The 27688-nt window shown below is 43.3% G+C and overlaps 1 long non-coding RNA gene and 1 pseudogene across 2 annotated transcripts; one reads left to right on the top strand and one right to left on the bottom strand.

Annotated features, from left to right (window-relative positions):
• Positions 1-137: 137 nt before the first annotated feature.
• LOC144684981 (cryptochrome-2-like) lies at positions 138-26677 on the top strand (annotated as a pseudogene). Its single transcript, XR_013577600.1, has 10 exons — positions 138-347; positions 4952-5060; positions 5636-5778; positions 6942-7126; positions 10033-10121; positions 10895-11035; positions 14295-14606; positions 17979-18130; positions 19922-20124; positions 26224-26677. The product of XR_013577600.1 is annotated as a cryptochrome-2-like (transcript).
• LOC144684982 (uncharacterized) lies at positions 16633-18042 on the bottom strand. Its single transcript, XR_013577601.1, has 2 exons — positions 17937-18042; positions 16633-17480 (listed from the first exon to the last, which is right to left on the bottom strand). It is a non-coding gene; the product is annotated as an uncharacterized LOC144684982 (long non-coding RNA).
• Positions 26678-27688: the final 1011 nt, after the last annotated feature.

Below are 27688 nucleotides of genomic sequence, written 5' to 3'. Positions count from 1 at the left end.
AATTTGAGCTGCTTTGCTTTAAGACCCTGGCTGTAAAAGGATAGTTGGATGGATTTAGTTACATCACCAGCCTGGGCATCAATTTAAGCTCCTCTGGCACTGGAAGCGGTGCAGTCTGTGATTTGCAGAGGGTGTAAAGAATCAGTGGATTTAATTCTATTTGCCTGGCTGCTGTCAGTTTGAATCAGGATGGGGCTGAATTCAATGCACTGGTTTCGCAAAGGACTCCGACTCCACGACAATCCAGCCTTGCAGCGATCCCTCTCGGGGGCTGACACCGTCAGATGCATTTACATTCTGGACCCATGGTCTGCAGCATCTTCAAACATCCGGATCAATCGGTGGAGGTCTGTCCGTCGTTTTTATTTCAACCTTTTTGTTGTTGTTGTTGTTGTTGTTGCCCTTCCTCCCACCAAAACAAAAACAAATTTCCCATTCCTGGGAGTAAGAGAGGGTCAAAGATTGAGGTCTCTCGGATAAGGCTGTCACCAACAATGTGTGTTGAAGTAAGAAGTCATCGGATACTGTGGATTAACCATTGCCTTTTGTGTTGGTAAAGGTGCGAGTGAACGGCACAAGTAGCAGTAGGTTCGGTGCTTAATTTCTTTCCTATAATTCCATGTCCAACTTATTGCCTGATTCATCTAAATCTCTCTCCTTCATTTAGACTGGACCAGAGGTCGGCAATCTTAATAATAAGAGCCGTTCAAAAAAAAAATGTAGTCGAAAACACCAATATCTCAAGCATCTTTCCAGCATTTTCTGTTTTGTCTCAAGAGCTGCTGTACTGTTACTCAAATATCAATAATAACGAAAAACAAGAGAGAGACACTTCAACAACATTTTAAAGGCTTTTTAATATAAAAGTTGTTAATGAATGTACTTGTGAGAAAGTATCAATGTCAATAAAAGCTTTTTTTTTAAAAAAAAAAGAAACAAGCCATTTAATTACCATCAAAATGGATCAGGTTTTGGAGACTGACTCCACAGCCCCAAGTTGCAGATCCCTGTCCTGCACCCGAGGAAGCTGGGGTTACCAGTTAAACAGCACCAACCCAGCTATGTGTAATTGTATGCCAAGTGGCTAAGCATCCTCTAGAAATTAAATGTTCGGGTAAATCAAACACCCATTATCACTCTGCATTGAAATACTAATTTCATTTGACAGTTCACTCTTCAGTAAAACATGTGTGACTTTGCTGCCTGCCTTACATAGTTCTCTCTCCTAACATTAACCCAATCCTGTCAGATCTATAGATTGCCTTGGCCAAATACTCTACTTCAGTGAGGACATTTAACAGCTGATATTGGACCATCCACCTGTTCTAGGCCCCATCGGATGGGTAAGAGGCAGGTGGATAACAGATGGCAAAAGAACCAGAAGCAACATGAACAAAAACAAAATTTACACAGCGAGTGAAAAGGTACTGGAAGCAGATACAATTGTAACTTGCAAAAGGAAATTGGATAAAATACGTGAAAGAAAAAATAATTATAGGGCTATGGGAAAGAGCAGGGAAGTTGGGCTAATTGGATAATTCTTTCAAAGAGAATGCTGGGTCAGATAGCCACCTCCTGTCTATATAATTCTGATTCTCTGAATCTAGTAGTAGTTTTACAACAGCTGCCAAATTAAAAGTCAGTGATATGCAAGACCAATTGTAAGGGTTGAGAAGGAGGTCTGTTCTGCTCAGCTAAAAGTCACAGTATTTTATCTTGAAACTTCCATATTGATTGTTGCTGCTCTCCAAGGTCAGTCTGATTGTTAAGAATGTGATAAAATTCCCTAATTGAATAAGGCTTAAGAGTTGGAGCTGCAATTGCAAAGCTCCTTTCTAATCTGTGGCCGAGTGTCATGTGTGATTTCCAGGAAGTTGATTTTAACTCATGCATGGCACACCCTCTGCTCAACTGTACTGGTGTATAGTGACCCAAAGCTAATGGGACCACTACTGGTCACTCAGGTAACAGCTGCATAAGTTTTTACCTCTTGTAATTTGTGGAACTGGAAGGAGCAGGAGAATTCATCCTGGCTCCAGAAAAATACTATCACTCAGACCCTATCACTGTAAAGTGGATGTGACCCAGGTTTCAGAAGTGAAATGACTGCCAACCTACAAATACATCAACATCTCACGATTTTATTGCTTAAATCCCTTTCCCCCTTTATCTAGAGGCTTGTACATCGCGTCCCTGCAGACACGATCCATTTTCGACCTCCAGATAAAGCGGAAGATGGCTCGAGTGATCGCCATCGCGCAGGAGTGTGGAATGGGCCAGACCTGCGCCACGTACAGCAACAGCGAGAGTACCTCACACCTGATGACCAGGTTCTTACCCGCAATGGAGAGGGAGCGTCGCTCCCACATGCCCAGTTTCCTTTTCACCATAGCCACTCGCTCCTTCCAGTTTCTAACGCATGCCCCGGTCCCTCCGAACCATATCCCCAGCACCTTCAGGCCGTCAGCCCTGGCAGTGAAGGGGACAAAGGATCGGTCAGCCCAGTTCCCAAAGAACATGGCCTCGCTCTTCCCACGATTTACCTTGGCTCCCGAGGCCAGTTCGAACTGGTCGCAGACGTGCATCAGTCTGCGCACCGACAGCGGATCCGAGCAGAAGACGGCGACGTCGTCCATGTACAGGGAGGCTTTTACCTGAGTGCAGGGAGGTGTCAGCTGTGGCTCAGTGCATAGCACCCTCGCCTTTGAATCAGAGGGTTGTGGGTTCATGTCCCACTCCCGGAAACCAAGAACTGTGATTGTACTCGAAAGAGTTGCAATCTGTGACTGTTGATAACTCGAAAGAGTTTCCCATGCCAACAGGTTGACTGTCAAACAGTTGCATGAATTGCACTTTAAATCCCCCCATCTGGGGTGTGGTGGATTTTGTGTTAGAAACAAATATCAAAAGGCACTCTGTTTACAGGGGGAGGTGTCAGCTGTGGCTCAGTTCATAGCACCCTCGCCTTTGAATCAGAGGATTGTGGGTTCATGTCCCACTCCCGGAAAACCAAGAACTGTGATTGTACTCGAAAGAAGTTGCAATCTGTGACTGTTGGTAACTCGAAAGAGTTTCCCTCGATTGTGAAGCTGAGAGTGGGATATTGCCACTCTGTTTACAGGCAGTTTAATTGCCTCAAATTTTCTCCGAGTAGCTGTTCCTTGGCAGACACTAACTTTGTACAGGTCTGTAAAGCTGATCCCTTGCATGTTTGTGTACACATGAATGTGGGACTGGACTTTGCTCTCATTGCACTTACGCTTGCTCGCAGACTTTCTGTGAGCTTTCACGCTGGAATTTGCCATTACTAAAGAGCCATTTCAGCATTGTGCCCGCTAGGGGGAATCCGGGGCCTGTGTGAACAGGGAAGGACCTGTCTTAACTCTGAAACAAAAATGATTGAACAATCACCAATACGCAGCACAGTCAGAACCAGGAAGTGTCAGTTAGAATATTAAATTCAATGTCAATTCAGGTTCAGAAAGCAAAATAAAGAGAGGGAACAAAAGATGGGATTAAGAAAAAATATTTGACGTAGCCTGTTTCTCTGAGATATAAGCTATCTGGCTCATCCAGTCCATGCCGGTGTTTATGCTCCACTCGAGCCTTTTTCCATCTTTTCTCATCTAAATCTAGCATTGGAACCATCTATTCCACTCTCCCTAAAATACTTGTCTAGTTCCCCAATAATAGCAAGTTCCACATGCTTACGAATCTTTGGGTAGTTTCTTCTGAATTCTCTATTGGATTTCTTGGTAATTATCTTATATTGATGGCCTCTAGTTACGTCCTTCTCCAGAAAAGTAAACACTCTCTGTATCCACTCTATCAAATCCTTTCATAATTTTTAAGCCCTCTATTAGATCCTCCCAGTCTTCTTTTTGTCAAGAGAAAAGTGACCCAGCCTGTCAGTCCTGTCCTGCTATGTATGCCCATGGTTTTCTAGTATCACCCTTGTAAGTCTCCTCTGAATCCTCTCCAGTACCTCTATATCCTTTTTATAATATGGCAATCAGAACTGCACAAAGCACTGTGTGGTCAAACTAAGGTTCGATACAGGTTTAGCATAACTTCCCTATTTAACTGCCAAAAATAGAACTGATAACATGCATGGAAGTTCCAAAAGCCATTCAATAAGTTAAAAGGAGTAACCTGTAAAATTATTTACTTTTTTTATATTCTAAGTCTCCATCAATAATTAAAATCTAAAGGAATGAGACCCTCATACCTGACGGAGTTAATTTTCAGTGCCAGTGTGATTTTGGTCAGAATTGAGACTGATCACACTGTTAAATATTAACCTACGCTGGAATGTACAAGCCCTAACCCTTTCTTGGCTGTTTAGTGGGTAAGTACTGCAATTTCTCATCTTTCATCTAATCCTTCCTTGGCAAAATATCAGTACAGTGCAGTCTCAGCAAGAGCAGGGAAACTCGGAGAGCAATTTTCGTGTTTAACTGCGCATATGTGGTCATCAGAAGTTGCGGTCCACTTTACACTTTAATAACACTGAGTGCTAATAGCTTGCCATTATTTCTACAACAAAATCAACCTTGTTATTTTGCATGATCTCCTTTCTGAAATGTACCTTTTTTATGAAAGTAATTATGAACAGGAGGAATTCGACATTTAGATTTCAGTGCATTGAAGTAGGAATCAATAAATTCCCATCTCTTCTAAACACCCTAAGACACAATGAGAGCTAGAAGGTGCTACTTCAGTTATTATATCGCTATAATACACAGTTCACCAAGGTGACAAACTTTATTGTAAAGGGACCACCTTTCAGGCAACATACATGTGTGATGAGGGGAAAAGAAACAAGTTCAGCGATGACCTTGGAATGGCAGATTAGGCTTGAACAGTGGTAAGACCTACTCCCCCTAATTCTTATATTCTTAAGTATAATTTCCTGATCTATTCATTTTTTTTCAATCATTTTTCTCTCTAGGTTTCTTCTCCAGTGCTTGGAAGATTTGGATAGCAGTCTAAGGAAGCTAAAATCCAGGCTTTTTGTTGTTCAAGGGCAACCAGCTGATGTATTTCCAAGATTATTTAAGGTAAATTCAGATTATTACATCCAGGGTTGAATTTTCACTTCTATGGTGGTGGGTAGCCAGGAGTTAATTGGCCTTAATTGTCTTGCAGTCCCCCCTGACTTTCAGGGACTAGGGCAGGTGCCTGGAGGCCGCCCCACAGTGGTAGACTGCGAGGCCAGTGTTCCAGGGAGGCTTTGAGGTCTTCCCCACCTGCCTGGCCACAAGCCACCCCGTGGACGGGCTCCCCCGCCCACCAGGGTGGCCCTGCTGCTAAAGGCCATTGTTTAGTTAAAGGTTTTAATACTTGCTGAGGGGGCACCTCGCAATGGAGACATCCTCGCTCCCGCTGTTACCTGGAAAGGCAGGCTGTGCTCCTGCCGTGCTGGAGGGCCTCCAACTGGCCCACCCGCTAATTCACGTGTGGGAAGTTATGAGTGTGGACGCGCATCTTACCACTTTGTGCTGCTGCATGTTTCAGCTATTGTCGTGTTGCGCACTTGTCCATTTTCCTGAGTTTGCTCTTTACAATGGCACTGCCATCTCAAGCGGCCATGACATCCTCTGGTGACATGAGGCGTTTTATTTTTCTGCATCAGGAATGGAACACAACATGACTGGCTTTCGAATGTGATTCTGAACCTTTCGGAAAGGCAAGGGATGCTACCATTGTGAAACTGGCAAAGAATGCTGGGATAGAAGTTGTTGTACGAATCTCACATACCTTGTATGACGTTGACCGGTAAATTACTTTCGGGTACCGATTTAAACTGAACTGGCTGTTTTTATTTAACGGTCCATTAAGGTGTAAAGCACGCATTATAAAGGAAGTGAAGTTGTCTTGTGGGCAATGCCCTCGTTCCTGATAATGGATAATAAAATAAGGAATAAGATTAGGAGAAGGCCACTTGTCCTTCGAGCCTGACCTGCCATTCATTCAGACCCTGCAGATCTTTAACCTCAACTTCACTTTCCTGTCCAATTCCCATATCCCGTGACTCCCTTAGAGTGGTAAAATCTGTCCTGAATATACTCAACGATTGAGCATCCACAGAACCCCTAAAGATCCACAACCCTCTGAATGAAGAAATTTCTCCTCATCTCAGTCCAAAATGGTCAACCCCTTTATCCTGACACTGTGGACCCAAATTCTAGACCCAGCCAGTGACTTTGAAAGTAGTTTTAAATACGTTAAAGGATGCATTTATCAAATATAGATATTTTACTGCAATGGGGAGTATATTTTACACCAAGATCACTTTTGCTGAAAACCTGCTTTTGATTTCCAGACTTATACAAAAAACTGAATTCAAGCTCTTAAACTGCCATGGGGAGATTTGAACTCGGCCGCTGCTGGAGTGATTATATATGCACATACTCACATTGTGAGAATTGTGTTTGTGTCTTGCAGAATTGAGTTATTGGTATTTTGCCATCTAGTGTTAGGATTATAGGGAGGAAGGTCACACTGCAATGCATGTGATGTGGCAGATCAGTCACAGGGAGGCTGCCCAGTCACCATACTAAACATGTGCCGGCTGAAGAGGGTCAAATAAACATGTGGCACCCATCTGATATCAATACATTTGGGTCGGTAATGCATTAAGGGACAGGGGACAGTTATATAACTCCGGCATTAGATCATTTTCATTGCACTTTGCAAATTTAAATATTTGTGCTTTTTTTTAAAGCTATGTATTTATTGCTTGTCAGTGCAAAAAGCAACAACAATTTCTTTCCTTTTTTTTTGTTTATTTTGGAAATTATATTTTTGGGCTCTTTATTTAAATGTAAATATTTTCAATAACAAAATTATGAAAGTGTCAGCTGTTAATTAAAACAAAAGCCTCGCCATCTTTAATGCTTGCTGTGAATTCTAAAAGTTCACCTGCAATGTATTTCCAGAATAATCGAGGCGAATGGCAATAACCTCCCACTCACTTTCAAACATTTTCAAACAATCATCAGACGACTGGAGTTGCCCAAAGCTCCAGTGAACATGGTAACACTGGACCAGATGGAAAAGTGCACAACAGCTATCCAAGAGAACCATGATGAGATATATGGAATACCATCGCTGGAAGAGCTTGGTAAATAATTATGGCGTTTGTAATACAATTCTCTCCTTTCTCTTGGAGTGACGTTTTTCCGATCCATTCACGTGTGTCAGCTATAGCTCAGTTGGTAGCAGCGTGTATGAGTTACTGCAGTAACTCGCCAAGCCTCCTTCATCAGTTGTGATATGGGTTCTTCAGATGTTTAAACATGAACCGTTTATTGTGAATCTTTAACCATTTACAGATCCCAGGTTACTGTCATGCATGATGCTGTTTCTCCATGCAGGCTGCTTCCAGTGTGTTCTTTCTAGAGTGTTCTCTCAGTCTACTACCATGTGACTCTATGTATCATACCACGGGCGGTCCTATTCTCCAATGCTCTGCCAAGTGCCTACATGCCTTGTAATGTAGAGGTGTATCATACAACATCAGCAGTGCCTTCTTCCAAACCCGTGACCTCTATCACCTAGAAAGACAGGGTCAGTAGATGCATAGGAAAACCACCACCTGCAAGATCTCCTCCAAGTAACACATCATCCTGACTTGGAACTATATCGCCATTCCTTCATTGGCACTGGATCAAAATCCTGGAACTCCGTTCTGAACAGCACTGTGGGTGTAACTACACCGGGCGGACTGCAGGAGGCGGCCCACAGGGCTAATTTGGAAAAGCAACAAATGCTATCCTTGCCAGGTACACTTACATCTCATGAAAGAATTAAAAAAAAACTCTTACCCCTAAATCAGAAAATTTGGAGTCAAGTCCCAATCCAGAGATCTGAGCACAAACTTCTAGGCTGACACTCCTAGTGCAATACTGAGGGAGTGCTGCACTGTCGGAGATGCTAACTTTAGGTCCTGTCTGCTTAACAGGTAGATGTAAACAAAAAAAAACCATGATACTATTTAAAGACCAGGAGAGTTATCACTGGTATCCTGGCTAAAATTTATCTCTCAACTAACATGACATGAACAGATTGCTGTTTTGTAGGAGTTTGCTGGATACAAATTGTCCACCCACAGCATAATTGTGACTACACCTCTAAAGTAGTTCATTGGCTGTAAATGTTATGAGGTTATGTGGAATAAAGTAGCTGGTAACAAATAATATTAAATCTAAAAAAAAAACATTGCAATCTCAACATTATGTGCAATATTCCCAAAGCTGCAGCAGCCAGTTTAAAAAGAGAAACTGCACACACACTCTCCCTCCTCGCGGCCTGTGATTGAAGGAGAGACTCCGAGAATAATCTTCCACCCCAACTTACCTGTTTGACCAGCATTTTGGAAACTAGATCGGGGGGCCGCATAGAGGGGCTTCGGAGGCCGGTTGCGGGACAAGCCTGCCTAAACCAGACCCGCTCCTTACGCTTTGAAACTCATTCATTTTGGGGTCCCCATGTTGTTTGGGGGCCCCATGCCATGGCACGGTGTAGTTTCATTGTAAATCCACCCCTGCATTAAAGGCAACTCAGTTTTTGCACAGCGGACCTCGAACAAATATATGCATAGGCAAAGGACCTAACACCTGTTTCAGGCATTGGCCATGGACACTTTTTTTTTGCCCGTACCAACATGGCTTATGATGAGCCATTAAACCAATGTCTGCTTGTTCAGGGTAGATGCTAAAAGTCCCATATTACTGTTAGGAGAAGAGCACGAGATGCGGAGTTCCCCCGATATCCTGACCAAGCTTTATCCCTTAATAAACAGCATTAATACAAATTAACTAATCATTCATCTCTACATTTTGTGCAACCTTGCTGGGCACAGTTTACCCACGTTTACCTACTCTGCAGCTGTGACCACATTTTCACTGTCGGGAAGATAAGATGTGAAAAGTATCATGTGCAAGTTTTATTAAGTGACTTGAAATTTAAAGGTGCAATATAAATGAATTGTTGGAAGCATTTTTTTGTATTACTTACACGTACAGCTCATAAATATGTTTATAATACATGTAATGCTATCTCATTGTTTTCTCCTTTCTTCCCAAGTATTTTCGTCATCCCTTTCCCCTCCCCTGCTGTTTTATTCTTGCTGTTTTCCTGTGGTGCACCTAAATGTCCAATATTGCAGGAAGAACAATTAAAGGTAATATGAATTAAATTGCACAATTTTAAAATGGGTGCAGGAACTGGAGATGTCCTGCCCTTTTAGAAATTTGTCTACATACAAGCTGAAAAAGCTGTTTAAAAAAGCATATGTGAGCCTTGCTTTTACAAATAGAGGCAAAAAGCGAGGGAGTTGCTGGTATGCCATAACCTATTTAAAACACTGGTTAGGAAAACTTTAGGAAAATGTCAAGGTCTTAGACGGTCCGGGAGGGATTTACTAGAATGGTAAGATGATAAGCTGGAGAAATTGGGGTTGTTCTTCTTGGAACAGAAAAAGCTGAGTAGATTTTATAAAGGTGTAAAGGTGTTTAAAATCCTGCTAGATTAATTGTTTCCAGTGGCAGAAGGATCAATAACTGGAGGACACCCAGATTTTAAGGTAATTAGTAGAAGAACCAGAAGCGACATGTGGAAGTTCCATCACACTTTTCTTTTTACAGAATGAGTAGTTGCGATGTGGAATGCATTGCCTGAAGGTGTGATGGAAGCAGATTCAATAGTAACATTAAAAAGAGAATTAGATAAATACTGCAAGGAAAAACCTGCACAGAGCTGTAGGGAATGAGGAGATGGGATTAATTGGATAGCCCTACCAAAAAAAACCAGCACAGGCATAATGGGTTGAATGGCCTCCTTTTGCGTTGTATCATTCTATGAACTTGGTCAGTTGGCAGAAAAGAAAACCAAATCAGGAGGGACCTCTGCCTGGCTTTCAGCATTGTGGATCAGCAAGATGATGGAGGTGTTTAAACTCCACTGAGGAATGGCAAGAGGAAACCATCGTCTTGCATGGATTTCATGATTATTTGTACCGTTTTCCAGGATTTGATACAAGTGAACTTGGTCCTGCTGTATGGCAAGGAGGGGAGATGGAAGCCCTGGCACGATTATATAAACATTTGCAAAAAAAGGTATTTAAACGCAAGCCCTTCTCTTCATGTGGATTATTATAATAATGTAGGGTTACGAGTACAGTATTCCATCTTGAAACAATTCACGTTTCCTTTCACTGTTTAGGATTTCCAGTTCACAGTTTACAAATAACAGCCCCCATCTCCCCCACCAAATTCTGTGATCCTGACTATTTTTATTTTACAATGTCAAATTTTATCCAATGCATAAAAAAATTATGAGGGACCTAGATAGTGGATAGGAAGGGCTTCTTTCCCTTAGCGAAGTCAATAACCAGGGGGAATTTTTTTCTTTACTGTTTCATGGGATGTGGGCGTCGCTGGCAAGGCCAGCATTTCTTGCCCATCTATAATTGCCCTTGAATTGCATGGCTAGCTAGGCCATTTCAGAGGACGGTTAAGAGTCGACCACATTGCTGTGGATCGGGAGTCACACGTAGGCAGATTTCCTTCCCTATAAAACATTATTGAACCAGATGGGTTTTTATGACAGTCAAGAATAGTTTCACGGTCACCATTACTGTGATTAGCTTTCTGTTCCAGATTTATTAATTGAATTTAAATTCCACCAGCTGCCATGGTGAACCCACATCCCCAGACCATTAGACTGGGCATCTGGATTACTAATTCAGTGACATTACCACTATGCCACCACCTCCCTGTTCTGTATAATGGAAGCCACCTAGAATTATTGTCCATTGTTTTATTTTTGAGCTGTCAAATTTGACAGCTGAATGATTTTTTTCTTCAAAACGTTCTCTTTGTTCTTACAGGCTTCAGTTGCCAACTATGAAAAGCCTAAATTAAGTGCAGATTCCTTGCTGTCAAGTCCAATAGGATTGAGTCCATACCTGCGATTCGGGTGCTTATCATGTCGAACGTTTTATTACATATTACTACAGCTTTATAGAACGGTAAGGATGAGTGAGATTCCTCATCTGCTTCAAATGTATATTTTGACATGTCTGTGAATTTACATATTTTGTTGTGCATTGTTATGAATGTTGCACTACTGCATCATATCTAACAGAGAATCTAACCATCTCCCCTTGACATTCAATGGCATTGGCATCCCTGAATCTCCCACCATCAACACCCTGGGAGTTACCATTGACCAGAAACTGAACTGGACCAGCCATATAAGTACTGTGGCTACGAAAGAAGGTCAGAGGCTGGGAATTCTGCAGAGAGTAACTCACCTTCTGACTCCCCAGATCCTGTCCACCATTACAAGGCACGAGTCAGTAATGTGATGGAATACTCTTCACTTGCCTGGATGAGTGCAGCTCCAGCAACACTTAAGAAGCTTGACACCAACCAGAACAAAGCAGCCTGCTTGATTGGCACCCCATCCACCACCTTCAACATTCACTCCCTCCAACACAGGCACTCAGTGGCAGCAGGGTGTACAATATACAAGATGCACTGCAGCGACTCACCAATCCTTCTTTGACAGCATCTTTTTAAACCTGCGACCTTTACCTTAGAAGGGCAGCAGACACGTGGCAACACCACCACTTGCAAGTTCCCCTCCAATATATTGCTGTTCCTTCACTGTTGCCAAGTCAAATTCCTGGAACTCCCTCCCTAACAGCACTGTGGGTGTACCTGTACCGGATGGATTGCTGTGTTTGAGGAAGGCAGCTCACCATCATCTTTTCAAGGGCAATTGGGTATGGGCAACATATGCTGGCCTTGATAGCAACACTCACACCCCATGAAAGAATTTTTAAAATTGACTGTTTTTGATGCTTTTTAATGGGCGGAGTTGTTTTCCTGTTTTTTATTTTTGTCGCCATTTTAATGTTGCACTAGTCCTTGGGTGACGAGACATCCCGGTTTGCTGGGACAGTCCCGGTTAACCTCTGGAGTCCTCACCTCCCCCACCTCTCCCCTCCCCCTCCCTCCCCCCCACTCCCTCTCACTCCCCCCCCTTCTCCCATTCCCCCGCTCTCTCCCCCTCCCCCACTGTCTCACTGGAGGCTAGGCTTCTTATGGTTCAAGTTCAAGAATGTGGGGGAGACAGGCTGAATAACAAGTGCATCAGATGTGGGAACGCTTCCTATACCTTAAATTACCAGGCACCGTTTGACATTCAGAACTTTCTCTGAAACAGAAGTCACCTGATTTACTAATTATGATGTAGAAATGTGGGGAAATCTGGAAGAATTCGGCTTTTACCGAACTACAGGAAAATCACTTTTTGGGGAAAAATTAGCTGAGAAGAAATTCGCTCTTAAGCCAGCTTTGAATGAAAAATGTGAAATAATCAGGGTAATGGTGCTGGTGGTAATTTATAAGAGGCGCTGGTGTTAATTTATAGGAGTTTCTGGGGGTACTTTATAGGAGCTCATGGGGATAATCTACCCTGACCTCTTTATAAACTAAGATAAAGGCAAAGTACTGTGGATGCTGGAAATCTGAAACAAAAACAAAAAGTGCTGGAAAAGCTCAGCAGGTCTGACAGCATCTGTGGGAAAGTTGCTGATGCTGTCAGACCTGCTGAGTTTTTCCAGCATTTTTTGTTCTTTGTTGCCCCTACAATCTAAACCCATGATCACCTGGGAGCTGGGAGGGAATCAGCTCTGGATGATGACCGAAGATTGACAGTGGTGTCTGCCAATCACAAGCCGCGCATGAAGAGATAGTCAGGTAAACCACCAATCAGCACTGAGGAAGGTGGCAGGCAAATTCGGTTGAACCATTGCATGTTCAACTAACCTTTTTATTGAAAGACCGGGTGCTCTCTTGCTTGCAGCTCTGAGTGCAAACAAAATCTCCCACACTTGAGGTACGTTTCCTAGTTTAAAATCCAGCTTCTGGCTGAAAATGTCTATTGTTAGAACCCAATGTGCAAATGAAAATAAATGAGGCTTTTAAATGGAGGTTGGTCTTACCATTGTGAATTGCACAGTAAGGTTTGAGGGGATAGAGGATTCTGGGAATCTTGTGACAAATGAAGCCTTGGTTCAGATTTATCAAGAAAATGAGGCAGACATGTCACTGAAACAAAGTCTGTAGTTCAAAATTACTATCTTTAATAATAATTGGGTGTCTTAGGGTTGCCAATTCTGGCTGGACATGTACCAGGGAGATGTCATCACATGACCTCCTACCTTCAACCTCCCTTCCCCCAGACTCCTGCCATTCTGCCTTTGGTCGCCCAACACGGGCATCATCACTGAGCCCTGTCTTTCCAAAGCTTTTCAATGTGTCCCCTGTTTTGACTTATGAAAATCTGGTCACACAAACTATTCCTGTTCCTGTTTGAATGTCACCGCTCTTTTTGCTACACCCTCATATACAGTTGTTCAACAAAAAGGAAACCGCATACTGTCCACAGTAACTCTTTTTTGATGATTCACTGTTATCCCTCATGTTGTGCCATGGGGCAGTTCCTAACTCAAGTCTCACACTTGAAATTCTTGAGCTACTTAACTCGGGGAGAGCAACTGTGATGGTTTCCTAGTGCCTTCCTCACAGACTCGTTTAGTCCATAAGACCATAAGACATAGGAGCAGAAATTAGGCCTATCGAGTCTGCTCCACCATTCAATCATGGCTGGTAAGTTTCTCAACCCCATTCTCCCGCCTTCTCCCCGTAACCTTTGATCCCCTTACCAATCAAGAACCTATCTATCTAGTTTTTGAGTACCTTCTCCGAAGTGCGCTTCAACTGAGGCTGAAGAAACCCAACTCCCCTTTACGATTTGCAGGAGGGTCAGGGGTGGGGTGCTAGTTTTCTAGGCATCCATGAGACTTAAATGCTCCCTTGTTGGATAACGGCCCAATATTCAGAGCCAACAATCCAACTCCGTTCACTAGGGCCACCTGGAGTGGTGTTTGAACCCTTCACCTTTTGACTCAGAGGCAGGAAAACTATCACCGAGCCAGAGATCACCCTATCCTGGCACAAGTCCCCATCAGATTTCAGTATAGTATGCATAGAAATTTGGGAATGCCCATTTTTGGACATGAAGAACCTCGAGATGTTTGAGAGCTGATATAATTTGGTATGTAAAGCAATTAATCTTTAGCAATGAGTCGATGTGTTATGTCGATATCACCACTGAAAACCCACAGAGGTACATTGTGATCTATAAAGTAACATTTTTTTTTAAGATCTGAACTGTATTCCTGGACATCTCATAAAATATAACTTTATTTTTTTTAGATAAAAAAGCACAGCAATCCGCCTCTTTCTCTGTATGGGAAGCTGCTGTGGCGGGAATTCTTTTACACTGCAGCAACAAATAACCCAAATTTTGACAAACTGCAAGGGAACCCTATTTGCATGCAGATTCCTTGGGACAAGAACCAACAAGCCCTCACAAAGTGGGCACATGGACAAACAGGATTCCCTTGGATTGACGCAATTATGAAACAACTACGGCAAGAGGGTTGAATTCACCAACTAGCCAAGCACGCTGTAGCTTGTTTCCTCACCAGAGGCGACCTCTGGATTAGCTGGGAGGAAGGCATGAAGGTAAGGGACCTCAAAAGAATTAACGATAAATGGATGTTTACGTATTAGTTTAAGTATGCTCTTAGGTCATGCCTTTTTAAGATTTCCATCCGCATGTTCAGATCCATCAATGGCCACACCCTCCCCATCACTAACTTTCTCCAGCCCACAACCCTCTGAGATCTCTGTGCTCCTCCAATTCTAGCCTTTTGCAGATCCCCCGATTTTATTTGCATCACTGCTGGCAGCCGTAACCTCAGCTGCCTCAGCCCTGAGCGCCAAGATTCAACTTCCTAAACCTGTCTGCCTTTCCCTCCCCCATAAGACGCTCCTTAAGGCCTTTCTCTTTGACCAAGTTTTTGGTACCTGCCCTCTCCTTATGTGGCTCCTTGACAAATTCTGCCTGTGAAGAGCCTTGAGATATTTTTACAATGTTAATGATGCCATGTAATGCAAGTTGCTGTTGTTGCCTTTGATTTGCCTAGCTTCCTGTTCCACCAGCCTCCAAAAAAATGAACAGGAACTTCCTTTATAGAACAAATGAGAAAAGTTTATTTGGACCATCCCTCTAATATCTTAATTCTCCCATAGCTTCCAATTGTATTTTGAAAGACCCCAATGGTTTTGAACTCTGCTGCCTTCCCTGGAAGATCTGCACATCTTTAGTAAACTTTGAGTCCTTGGTTCAGTGGTAACAATCTGCCCTTTGAGTCAGAAAGCCATGATGACCAGTGCCTCTCAAATTCCCTCCTTCAGCACCTGGCCCAAGTCTTTTGCCAGTCTTAAAGTGCAGCAAGTTTGCTGCACTTTAGGAAGGGTGCAGAAAAGATTTATGAGACTGGTTCCAGGATTGCAGGACTTCAGTTACAAGAGTAGATTGCAGAAGCTTGAGTTGTTCTCCCTAGAGAAGGGAAGGATGAGCGGAGATTTGGTAGAGGTGTTCAAACTGCTGAGGGGTCGAGACAGAGTAGATAGAAAAAAAAAGAGGGGTCAAGAACAAGAGGACACTGATTTAAATTGCTTGTAAAGCGAAGCAAAGGTGGCATGAGGAAAATATTTTTTATGCAGCAAGTGGTTAGGGCCTAGAATTCACTACCTTAGAGTGTAGTGGAGACAGATTCAATTTTGGCTTTAAAAATGAAATTCAATAAGCACCTATGGAGAAGAGATTTGCGTGGCTCTGGGGTAAGGGCAGGGGAAGTGGGAATACCTGAATTGCTCTTGCTGAGAGCCAATGTGGACTTGATGGGCAAAATGGCCTCCTTCTGTGCTGTTATGATTCAATGACTAGCTTCAAAATTCTCTAGAGCATTGTATGTACTGATTAGATTGTCAGTTCTAGTAAGCTGCATTAAGATTAAATATTAGTTTAGTTTTTCAACAATTATGGCTTCTCTAATTTCATTGCCACCTTTTTAAAATCTCTTGCTCCTTCTTTGTTCATACACTGGAAGAATTTTAATTTCATAAATGAGCTTAGCATCTTTGGCTATCCTCATTTCTTAACACCTTGAACGTGATCTTTATTCCTCCCAAAGCCATACAGAATTGCCCAGTTGAGAAATGTTTTGCAGCGTTTGTTTGTGTTTACTTCCTGCTCATGAAACATGAAGATTGTTTTACAGAATATGTAAATCAAGACTAGTAGGGAGTGTGTACTTTTCCTGTAAATGCTGTTTTCCTACGTGGAATAATTTGTGGCTTGATTCAAATTGGAGATTTTATTGCCCCAGACAAAATTGAGTGGAGAAATTTGAAGTGAGTTGGTGTGGAGTTAGGAAAATGCAGTGCTAGATTTGAGGAAGGAACAGTAATTAAGCACAGCTTTGTGGGAGATTTTCCCACTCTGCACATACACATTTTAAAAAGTGACATTGCTTTATCCAACTATGTTCCGGTTACCCCTGATTCAACAAAACTGTATCACATCTGTAAATCCTTATAACTGCATTTCCATTCATTTCATCCAACTGTAGTGAAATAAATTGCCTAACTGTTGCAGCTCTAAGCGATCCTGTACCCAAACGAGCTGCAAAACAATGGGACCGGGTTGCACTCTTTTATTAAATTCAGCATTGCTCAGTCTGTGGGATGTTCCAGATCCAAGTAGGCACAGTTACAGTCATGGTTAGTTTCACCATTCTGGTCAAGATCTTTCCTATGTCAAGATGTATTTAAGCCAGCTGGTCCCTTAAGAGGGGCTGGACTTTATGGCACTTGCACGTGCGCACACACACTAGTATACATTGGTTATTTTTCTGGAAACGGTCTCTTTTAAACTATAATCAGTCTTTTCCCAAAGAGGATGTTATGGCATTTGTAATTCTTTTCTATTGAAATTCTCTATCTCTGTGATGTATTCCAAAATGTAACAGAAATACGGCACCCAACTTGAAAATAGCAGAGAGAGAAAGATGTTACGTTCTGCAGACTTATCCTATGGATGCTCCTTTCAGCTGCAGACCCCTGTTTTTGCTGGAACTAAGAGATATAGCCTTTCACATGTGGGGTTTCAATCATATGACAGCTGGCTATCAGCATGTAATGGAGAGCAATCCATAATAATGAAGGAGTTTTGATCTCCCATTGTCAAAGCTATCAAGATGCCATTGAAACAGATAAGTGGTCCTTAGCACCCTCCTTGCATAATGAGTTTCATTAGTCCTTCTTTATTCCTGGCAGTTTTTGAGGTCAAGAAATCTGTAGCCTGTTGTCCTTATATTTTGCAAAATGTTCAGACAATGGCAGGTGTGAAGTCCATCAGGCAAATTGCCTATACATGTCCCGCTGGTAATCCATGTTCAGAGGCAGCTAGAAACTTGGCCAATTTGTAGTTCAGGTGACTTCTGCAGCCATTTTCAAATAGTGTCTTTGCAGTTCTAGCTGGTTCCTTTCCTTTTTTTAAAACAATCAAAGGCATTACACCAGCTGATGAAACTAATGATTAATTGTACATGTTGCACACGACGTGACAAGACAAGTCCTGACAAGACATGAATTCAAATCCCACCATGTTAGCTGGTGAATTTAAATTCAATTCATTAACTAAAAATCTGGAATAAAATGCTAACATCAGTAATGGTGACCACAAAACTACCAAATTGTTGTAAAAATCCATCTGGTTTACTATTGTCATTTTGGGGAAGGAAATCTGCCATCCTTACCCTGCCTGGCCTACATGTGACTCCAGACCCTTAACTGCCTTCTGAAATGCCCTAACAAGTTGCTCAGTTTTCTTGAAGAAGGCACTCACCCACAACTTCTCAAGGAAAATTAGTGGTGGGAAATAAGTGCTGCTCTACAGCAACTCCCATGTCTCATGAATGAATGAATGTTTAAAGAAGCACCTACCTGTGGCACATAAACCTTATCCTTGTTTATCTGTGACTGTAGGTTTTTGACGAAATGCTTCTCGATGCTGACTTCAGTGTAAATGCAGGAAGCTGGATGTGGCTGTCGTGCAGTGCGTTCTTCCAACAGTTCTTTCAATTTTATTGCCCTGTTGGTTTTGGGAGAAGGACAGATCCAAGTGGAGATTATGTGAGGTGAGGTTTGTGTGTTGTTGTTGTTGTTGTGAGGGAATTCTTAGAACTAATGTTATACCTGCCCATGAATGTGCAAGGTCCCTTTGGGGGAGGCAGGTGGAAAGAAAGAGACTGACATTAATATTGCATCTCTCCAAATAATCTTAAACCACTTCACAGACAACAAAATAATTTGAAGTAAAATAAGTGATGTTAAAAGACAGGTGTAGCTGTGAGAAATGAAAATATTATGCTCCTTGTATGGTTTGATTTCCAGCTGGAGTTCATCTAGTGAGCTGCAATGGGCACGAGAAGAAAGACTTGCATTTATGTAGCTCTTTTCATGACCATTGGACATCTCAAACCCAATGAAGTGCTTTTTGAAGTGCAGTCACTATTTTAACGAAGGAAACGTGGCAGCCAAATTGTGGACAGCAAACTGTCACAAACAGCAACCTGATAGTCTGTTTTTTATGTTGTTGTTTGACGGATAAATATTGGCCAGATCACTGGGGATAATTCTGCTGCTCTTCTTTGAAATAGTGCCATGGGATCTCTTACATCCACCTGAGCAGGCAGGTGGGACCTCCGTTTAATGTCACATCTGAAAGACAACGCCTCTGACAGCGCAGTGTTCCCTCAGTACTGTACTGCAGCTGGTGCACACTGCTTCCATTCTAATGAGGCCTGATACTGATTCTGATTCAGCTTTGCAAGGCAGTCGTTCCATAAGAAATAGCAGCAGGACTAGGCCACACAGCTAGCCGAGCCTGCTCTAGCATTCATTAAGATCACAGCCGAACTTCAACACCGATTCCACTTTCGCACCCTATGCCCAAAAATCAATTGAAAGTACGCATTGACTGAGCATCTACAGCCCTCTGGAGTAGAGAATTCCTTCACAACCCTTGAGTAAAAAGAGATTTCTCCTCATACCAGTCCTAAATGACCAACCCCTTATCCTGGGTCTATGACCCCCTAGTTATGGATTCTCTAGCCAGAGAAAAAAGCTCTAATGACTTGCCATCCATTTTTGGGTGCAAGTTGAATTTTTTTCCCTTATGTCTTTTATTTTTGTTGGGATTCAATGGAAATGGATAAGGATGGGTTCCTCGGTGTGATGAGCGACCAAGGGATGGATTTTACACTCCCCCACAGGCAGGTTCGAAGGCAGGGGAGCTTATTAAATCCTGCGGGCGCCTTGCCCATTGCCTACTCGCTCACCCTTGCCTTCACCCCAATTTTTACAAGCAGCAGGGGTGGTGTCAGGTGGCCTACCCACCAATGGGCCAACTGAGGCTCTTAAGTGGGCAACTAATTCCCACCAGCACAGGCTGGTGGTTGACAGGGGGTTGGTCCCTCCTTAACAGGCCCTTGAGTCCACCAAAGGGCTCCTCCATAAGTGTTATCCCTCCAGGTTGCCCTCCCCTCATTGACCTCTCAAACTCCAGCACACCACCACCTACCTTCATTTCTCTTGCCAGGATCTGCCGGCTTGGCACCGGGGAGACGCCCCATGCACTCACCCAAATGTTGATCCAACACCACGTGCCTCTGTACCAAAGTGCTGGAGAGCTGCCGGCCTCAGAGGCAGGACTTCCTGATCCAGGAGGGCGGAATTCCCACCTCCAGCCTGTTAACAGCCAATTGGCCACTGAATGGTTGCAGGTCAGTTGGTGTTCCCCTTGGCAGGCTCACTAATCCACACCACTCACCGCAACCCCCCGCCCTCAATACCCCTGACATTTTAGCCAGGGAGGCAGGAAATCCAGCACCTTGTAAATTCACCCCTATATCTGTTTCTTTATTCAGGCAATACCTACCAGTGCTACAAGGATATCCCGCAGAATATATCTATGAGCCATGGAATGCTCCTGTCGAAGTTCAGAAAGCAGCAAACTGCATTGTCGGTGTTCATTACCCCAAACCAATGATGAATCACCTTGAAACAAGCCAACTGAACATTGAACGCGTGAAGCAGATTTATCAAAAGCTGTCTCATCATAAAGGGTTTTGTAAGTTGTAATTACTACCTAAAAAATCTAGTTAAATTGTACAATTGAAAGGCTTTACATTGCATATCTTGTTGCATCACTTATCTTGGATAACTCTTTTCTCTGTACACCAATACTGTGGACTACTGCACTACTAGGTGGCAATACCAGCAACTTGCTTTGCAAAACCAGTTCTTTTATAGTCAAGGTTATTATTGTTAACATAAGTGTTAACAAGCGTAAACATATAAGTGTACCCATGCGTATGTACCTTTCACAGACACTCCTGTCTTCAAGGTAACAGTCTGACATATTTTTTTGTTTGAGATGCCGGTATGTAGATCCTTATTAATTGTTATTATTTCCATCTACATTCCATGCTGATTTCATTGGTAATGTAACACCACAGCAGCTCAGCCCAACCACAACACAGTGCATCATCCATCTGGCCAGAATAGTCTTAAAGTCTCAGTAGAAGCCATACTAAAACACCTAGAAGGGAGATGGACTATGAGATGTGTTCATTAAGTTAATCATTTATCAGACAGACTCTTGAGCTTGCTTTCACTTTGACTTATGCGCATCCCCTGCTTCCATCATTCTACCATTGGTGGCCTCGCCTCAATGATAGTTTCATGGTTGCCATTACTGAGACTAGCTTTATATTCCAGATTTATTAATTTAGTTTAAATTCCACCAGACACAGTGAGATTTGAACCCATGACCCCAGAGCAGGAAGCTGGGTTCCATGGATTACTAGTCCAGTGACATTACCACTACACCGCCATCGTCCCTAAATGTATTGTATCAAACAGAATAACTGAAGAGTTTGTAACAACCCAAACATTCTGGGAACCTAAAGCAGCCTTTGGTGTCCCCAGAAGGTTTGGTTGCATCTCATGTCTGTGGTATTTGTTTACAGAAACTTAAAAAATCTAAACTTTCCTCCAGTGACTGTTTTGATAACTGTTGATATATTTTTTTTTCTGGAGAAACCTGAGATTATTTTCTCTGGGAATCTACTTTACTTAATTTCTTATATTCTTATTATTTTTAAATACATTATTCTGAAAGGTATTGCCTATATAGATTTTTATTTCTGTTCAGGTTTGGTGGCTCTGGCTCCTTCCTGTGCTGATGATAGTAGATCCTTCACTGCCAAATCCATGGAATATGGCAACAGAGCTGATAGAAACAGACCTTTACTGAACTGCATGTGACAAAGGAGTATTTATAAATCTTTAAGTTGTTGAAGGAAAATATCATTATGCAGAATATTGTATTAGCTATGTCAAATTCAGTTTTAAGAATGAAGAACTGGGTGCTTTTAGACTTTTAAGGAAGGCATACACTACACATGACCAACACATGCAAACACTAGAATTGCCAACCATCAGGATTGGCCTGGGGTCTCCAGGAATTGAAGATCAATCTCCAGGACAATGCTATGTGCAACCCTGGAGAAAAATCATTGAGACGTTTTTTATTGTCATTTTCTGTGAGCATTTATCTTTACCAGATATAAAAAATATTGACAATGGAAGGAATAAAAGGCTACTTGGCTGATCGTCAAGCATCATCCAAATGGGAAATTAGTCTTCTTGCCTTCCAATTGATGTAGGAAGGCAGTATGTCACAAGGATGGATGTGTTGGCCGACTAATGGCTGGAGCATGGGGGCAAGTCCTGTGTTTGAAACCTCCAGGAATACATTTAATCACAGTTGGCAACCCTGGCAAACACACACGTCCTACATGCAAACGCATGTAGACATAAACACCACACGGCAAACACACACATCAGCAAACAGAAACACACATTCCCCACACACACATGCCACAGGCAAACACCACCTCCGGCTTCCCCAGACAGGATCAACGGGGAGCAAGCAATCCAAAGGTAAGTTGTCTTGCTATGCTCTCATGTACATTCTAATTATTTTTCGAAAGGAACTAGCAAGTGGGAAAATTGCCCAGCTTTACAGCCAGAGAATTTTCTTTAACAGGAAAAACCAATGAAGGTTTATTGTACAGTTTTTTTTTCTAGGAAGATTAAGGCGCATTTAGCAGGAAGATTTATAGGCACGTTTTTCAGCTAATCCCCTTGAAACCACTAGCTGGAGCATTGTTTTCAGCTGGGCAGCACCGCATTAATGCTGCCTTGTTCTGACTGGAATCCTAATGCCCAGGAAAAGTTACAAGCCTGCGCACAGCTCTTTCTCAGAGATGTAGATGTTTAGGGAGCATGCATTTTCCCTAACCATTACAACCAATGCGAGCTGGCCTTTTAAAGAAGTACTTTGAGGAATCCAAGAGGATCCCCTGAGTGCTCCTTAAAACCTGGTTTTATGCTGCATTGCAGTTTTAGTCCATGTTGTGCAAAACTGCCAAAATGCTGTGAGGCTACCTACACAGTCACTTCTCACCAGAGTTGGGTCAAGCACAGATTTCAAGGCTGGATTCAGTGGATGCAGCCTTGAGTCCCATCGCTTCAGTGTTCAGCATGATTCTAGGCCGCATATTGTCAGTTGCTTCTGCCAGGGCTGCTTTCCCTATTAAGGGTGGCTGCCCTTCTGCCCACCGCCCCCCCTCCCCCCCCCCCCCCCCCCCCCCCCACAAACAACAGTTGCCGACCAATCAGAGGGCCAGCAGCTCAGTAGCACCACTGAGACCAGTGACCACTGCTGCGACTGCATCTTGAGGAGGAGGAGAGCACAACAATGGACAGCGCCCTCACAACCAGATAACTGAGGTCTGAGAGCACCGGGTCCAGTCAGCAGGCCCCAGTGAGGTGGGGGGCAGAGCTGGCTGCAATGTTGCACCTGAGAAAGAGGCCACCCTCCACTACAACCCTCATCGACACCCCCCCCCGCCAAACAAAGCCCATCTTGAGGCCATCAGAGTTTACCTGGCAGCCCCCCCACATGTCAGTGGGTTCCGCCACCACTGGTCAGCAGACGAGGGAAGAGGCTCTTAATTGGGGCTCTTAACAGGAGGGACATCCACCACCTCTCCCTTTACATTGGTAAAGTGGCATGGCAGCAGGAAGACAACAGGCATGCTACCTGCTGCCTTCCCACACCATATTGCTAGCCTTCCCAACACCCCCCACGCTTTCCGCCCCAACCCCAGCTGGTCCCCAAATCCTGGATTTATCTAGGAATTACTTTGCAGCAATACTAAATTCAGTGTAAGGTGATACAACAACTTAAATTTTACATGGCCCCTTTAACGTGATAAAACGTCTCAAGGCGCTTCACACGAGTGTTATAAAACATTATGGCACTGAGCAACATAAGGAGATATTAGGTCGATTGGCAAAAAGTTTGGTCAAAGAGGTAAATGTTAAGCAGTTTGTTAAAGGAGAAAAGTGAGGTAGAGAGAGGGAGAGGTGTAGGATACCCCAGAGTTTAGGGTTGAGATAACTGAAGGTGCAGTGACCAATGGTGGAACAATTAAAATTGGGGTTACTCAAGAGGCCAGAATAGATGAGTGCATAAATCTCTGAGCATGTTGGAGCTGGAGGAGATTACAGGATTAGGGAGGGGTGAGGTCATGGAGGGATTTCAAAACAAGGAAGGGAATTTTAAAATCAAGAGATTGCTTGACCATAAGACTTAGGAGCTGAAGTAGGCCATTCGGCCCATCGAGTCTGCTCCGCCATTCAATGAGATTGTGGCTGATCTGATAATCCTCAACTCCACTTTCCTGCCTTTTCCCCATAAACCTTGATTCTAAAAATCTGTCTATCTCCACCTTGAATATACTTAACTACCCAGTTTCTACAGCCCTCTGCGGTAAAGTGTTCCACAGATTAACTACCCTCTGAGAGAAAAAAATTCCTCCTCATCTCTGTTTTAAATCGGTGACCCCTTACTCTGAGATTATACCCTCTGGTCCTCGACTCTCCCACAAGGGGAAGCAACCTCTCAGCATCTACCCTGTCAAGCCTCCTAAGAATCTTACATGTTTTAATAAGGTCGCCTCTCATTCTTCTAAACTCCAATGAGTACAGGCCCAACCTACTTAACCTCTCCTCATAAGAAAATCCATCCATACCAGGAATCAACCTAGTGAACCTTCTCTGGACTGCCTCCAATACCAGTATATCTTACCTTAAATAAGGAAACCAAAACTGTTCAGAGTATTCTAGGTGTGGTCTAACTAGTGCCTTGTATAGTTTTAGCAAGACTTCCCTATTTTTAACCTTCATTATCTTTGAAATAAAGGCCAACATTCCATTTGCCTTCCCTATTACCTGTTGAACTTGTATGTTAGCTTTTTGGGATTCATGCACGAGGACTCCCAAATCCCTCTGTGCTGCAGCCTTCTGCAGTCTTTCTCCATTTAAATAATATTCAGCTCCTCTATTCTTCCTGCCAAAATGCAGAATCTCACATCTTCCCACGTTATATTCCATCTGCCTTTTTTTTGCCCACTCACTTAACCTGTATATATCCCTCTGTAGACTCCTTGTGTCATCCTCACCACTTGCCTTCCCACCTATTTTTGTACCATCCACAAATTTGGCGATAGTACATTCACTTCCCTCATCTAAGTCATTAATATATATTGTAAATAATTGTGGCCCCAGCACTGGCACCTGTGGCACTCTACTGGTTACAGGTTACCATCCTGAAAATGCCCCACTTATCCCAACTCTCTGTCTTCTATTAGTTAGCCAGTCCTCTATCCATGCTAATATACTACCCCAACATCATGGGCTCTTATCTTATTAAGTAGCCTTAATTGCGGTACCTTAACGAACACCTTTGATGACCAGGAGCCAGTGTAGCTCAGTGAGCACAGGATGAATGAAACTTGGTGAAATTTAAGACATGGGCAGCAGCGTTTTGGATGATCTCAAGTTTATAGAAGGTAGAATGTAGGAGACCAGCCAGGAGTGGATAGGAAGGGTCAAGTCTAGCGGTAACAAAGGCATGAATGAGGGTTTCAGCACCAGATGAGCTGAGGCAGGGGTGAAGTTGGGCAATGTTTTGGAGGTGGAAATGAGCGGAAATGTGCTCAGAAGCTCATCTTGGTGTCAAAAATGACACCAAGGTTGTGAACAGACTGGTTTAGTCTCAGTCTGTTGTCAGAGGCATGGAATTGGTGGAGAGAATGAAATTGGAGTTTAGAGAGGCAACTGAAAACAATGGCTTGTCTTTCCAATATTTAATTGGAATAAATTTCTGCTCATCCAGTACTGAATGTCATAAGCAATTAGAAAATGTAGCAACATTGACGAGGTCGAGAGAAGTGTAGTGAGGTGGAGCTGGGTGGCATCAGTGTACAAGCAGATGAGAAATAGGAGGGGAACCAAGGCTAGATTCTAGGGAGACACTAGAGGTAATGATGTGGGAGCAGGAAGAGAAGCCATTGCAAGTGGTTCTCTGTCTATGATCAGATAGTTAAGAATGGAACCAGGTGAGAGCAGTCCCACGCATCTGGACAACAGTGGAGAGGCGTTGGAGGAGGATGATGTGATCAACCATGTCAAAGGTTGAAAACAGCTCAAGATGGATGAGGAGGCGAATTTACCTTTGTCACAGTCGCATAGGATATAATTTGTGATTTTGTTAAGAGTTGTTTCAGTACTGTGGCAGGGGCGGAAACCTGATCAGAGGGATTCAAATATCGAGTTCAAGGAAAGATGGGCTCAGATTTGGGAGACAACAACATGATCAATTACTTTGGGGAGGGGGTCCTCCGAAGGGTAAAGGGGACCTGTGAAGGAGGCATCTCCCCAACCTAGCCATATTTCACCAGGCAGGCTGGACACCTGGTGCTGACTTCCTTGCTGTGTGTAAAATCCCAGCAGTGGCACAAGGAGGCCCTTAAGTGGCGGGCATGGTGCCACTGCCATGGTGCCCAATTTTATGGGCCTTCCCCCACCTGCCATCCCATCCCCAGAGAGCCATAAAGTTCTGGCCTATGTTTCTATGATAGCTGCTTAACTGTTCAAAGGACCTTGGGAATGAATGAAATAATTTCACTGTGTATAAAATATAACTGCCTAAGTTGGCCTTTTAAATACTGTACAGTACTTACCAGTATTTTTATTAAGTGATCTGTACATTTTTCCAAATCAACCCTATCCCACCCACCAAATTTTCTTCTAGGTTCTTTCTCACCAAATCATGTTATGACTGCTGGTATAATGGGAAAAAGAAACAAGCCAGAAGACACTGAGATCGAAGTTGAATGCAAACCAGCAAAGATCCCATGCCTACAGTCTCCTGAGGGTGATGGCAGGAACAAGCAGAAGGCAATGGTGAATGATACAAAGTAAGTTTTCAAGACACAAGGGAAGACATTGTGTGGAATTTAGTTTACCCCCTTGGGACCAGTCTAGGAAGCAGGTGGGTGGGAGATGGTAGGTGCTGTGGAATCAGGAGGGAAGGTGGGGAGTTAAGTGCAGTTCGCCTTCCTGACTCCTGCTTAAGTCAGGGGCAAGGGAAGATTGAGGATGGCTGTCTCGCCCAGGGGCCAATTGAGGCACTCAAGTAGCCACTTGAGAAGCCTCATCCCATTGTTGCTGGTATTCTACCAGCGGCAGGAGGGCTGAATGCCACATAAAAGCCGACGGCCTCCTTGCAGGCTCAGGGGGGTGGGGGGGAGCCCTCCTGAATGGGCACCCAGGTGGCTCTTGGAGGAACCACTGACAGCAAGGGCTGTCCTGATGAAAGACCCCCTTGTATCCTCAATAACAACCCCTCCACTCCCTCCCCTCTGCCTGACTGGTTCCGGCAAGCCCCACAAACTTCCCAGCAGTTCTTGGCAGAACCACCGCCTTAAAGGCAAAGAAGTCCCAACACCAGACAGTTAACTGCCTGATGGCCATGGAATTGCTTTGGGGTTTCAAAGTAGGGTTGGGATAAATTTCACTTATAAAATTGCAGTTTGTTGAAATTAATGGTATTTGTGAGAGTGCAGTGGACCGCAAAGAGTGCATGTAGTTCAAGATTTACATATCTGTAATATTATGAAACAATTCATTTCATTGCTCTCCCAGTTTTTATAGCCTCCTCTTAGTGCATTGATTCATGTTGGGTTACATGTTGAGATGCCAGCAATCCTCTGGCATCTCGCTGATGGTGGCCACTTAATGAACAGTGAATGTCAAGATGTTACCCAAATATGGGTGTCATCACAGCTGAGTTGTAGCTTTTGTGGGTAGCACTCTCACCTTATAGTCAGACTGTTGTGGGTTCAACTTCCACTCCAGAGACGTGTGCACAAATATCTAGGATGACACTTGCAGCAAAGAGGGAGGGCTGTAATGTTGGAGGTGCTGTCTTTCAGATGATACATTAAACCAGTGCCCCAAATGTCCTCTCAGGTGGGTGTAAAAGATCCTTCCATAACACTATTTGGAAGAAGAACAGGAGAGTTTTCCCCAGTCTCCTGGCTGATATTTTTCCCTTAACTAACATCACTAAAAAACCGATAATCTGATTGCTATTTATGAGAACTTGCTATGCACAAAATGATACATTACAACAGTGACTACTCTTCAAAAAGTACTTAATTTGTTGTAAAGTGCCATGGGACGTCCTGAGGTTATGAAAGGCACTATATAAGTGC

This window comes from Cetorhinus maximus, chromosome 9 (genome assembly GCF_964194155.1).
Source record: "Cetorhinus maximus chromosome 9, sCetMax3.hap1.1, whole genome shotgun sequence".
Taxonomy (NCBI): Eukaryota; Metazoa; Chordata; class Chondrichthyes; order Lamniformes; family Cetorhinidae; genus Cetorhinus; species Cetorhinus maximus.
This window is presented reverse-complemented; position numbering and strand designations above follow the sequence as displayed.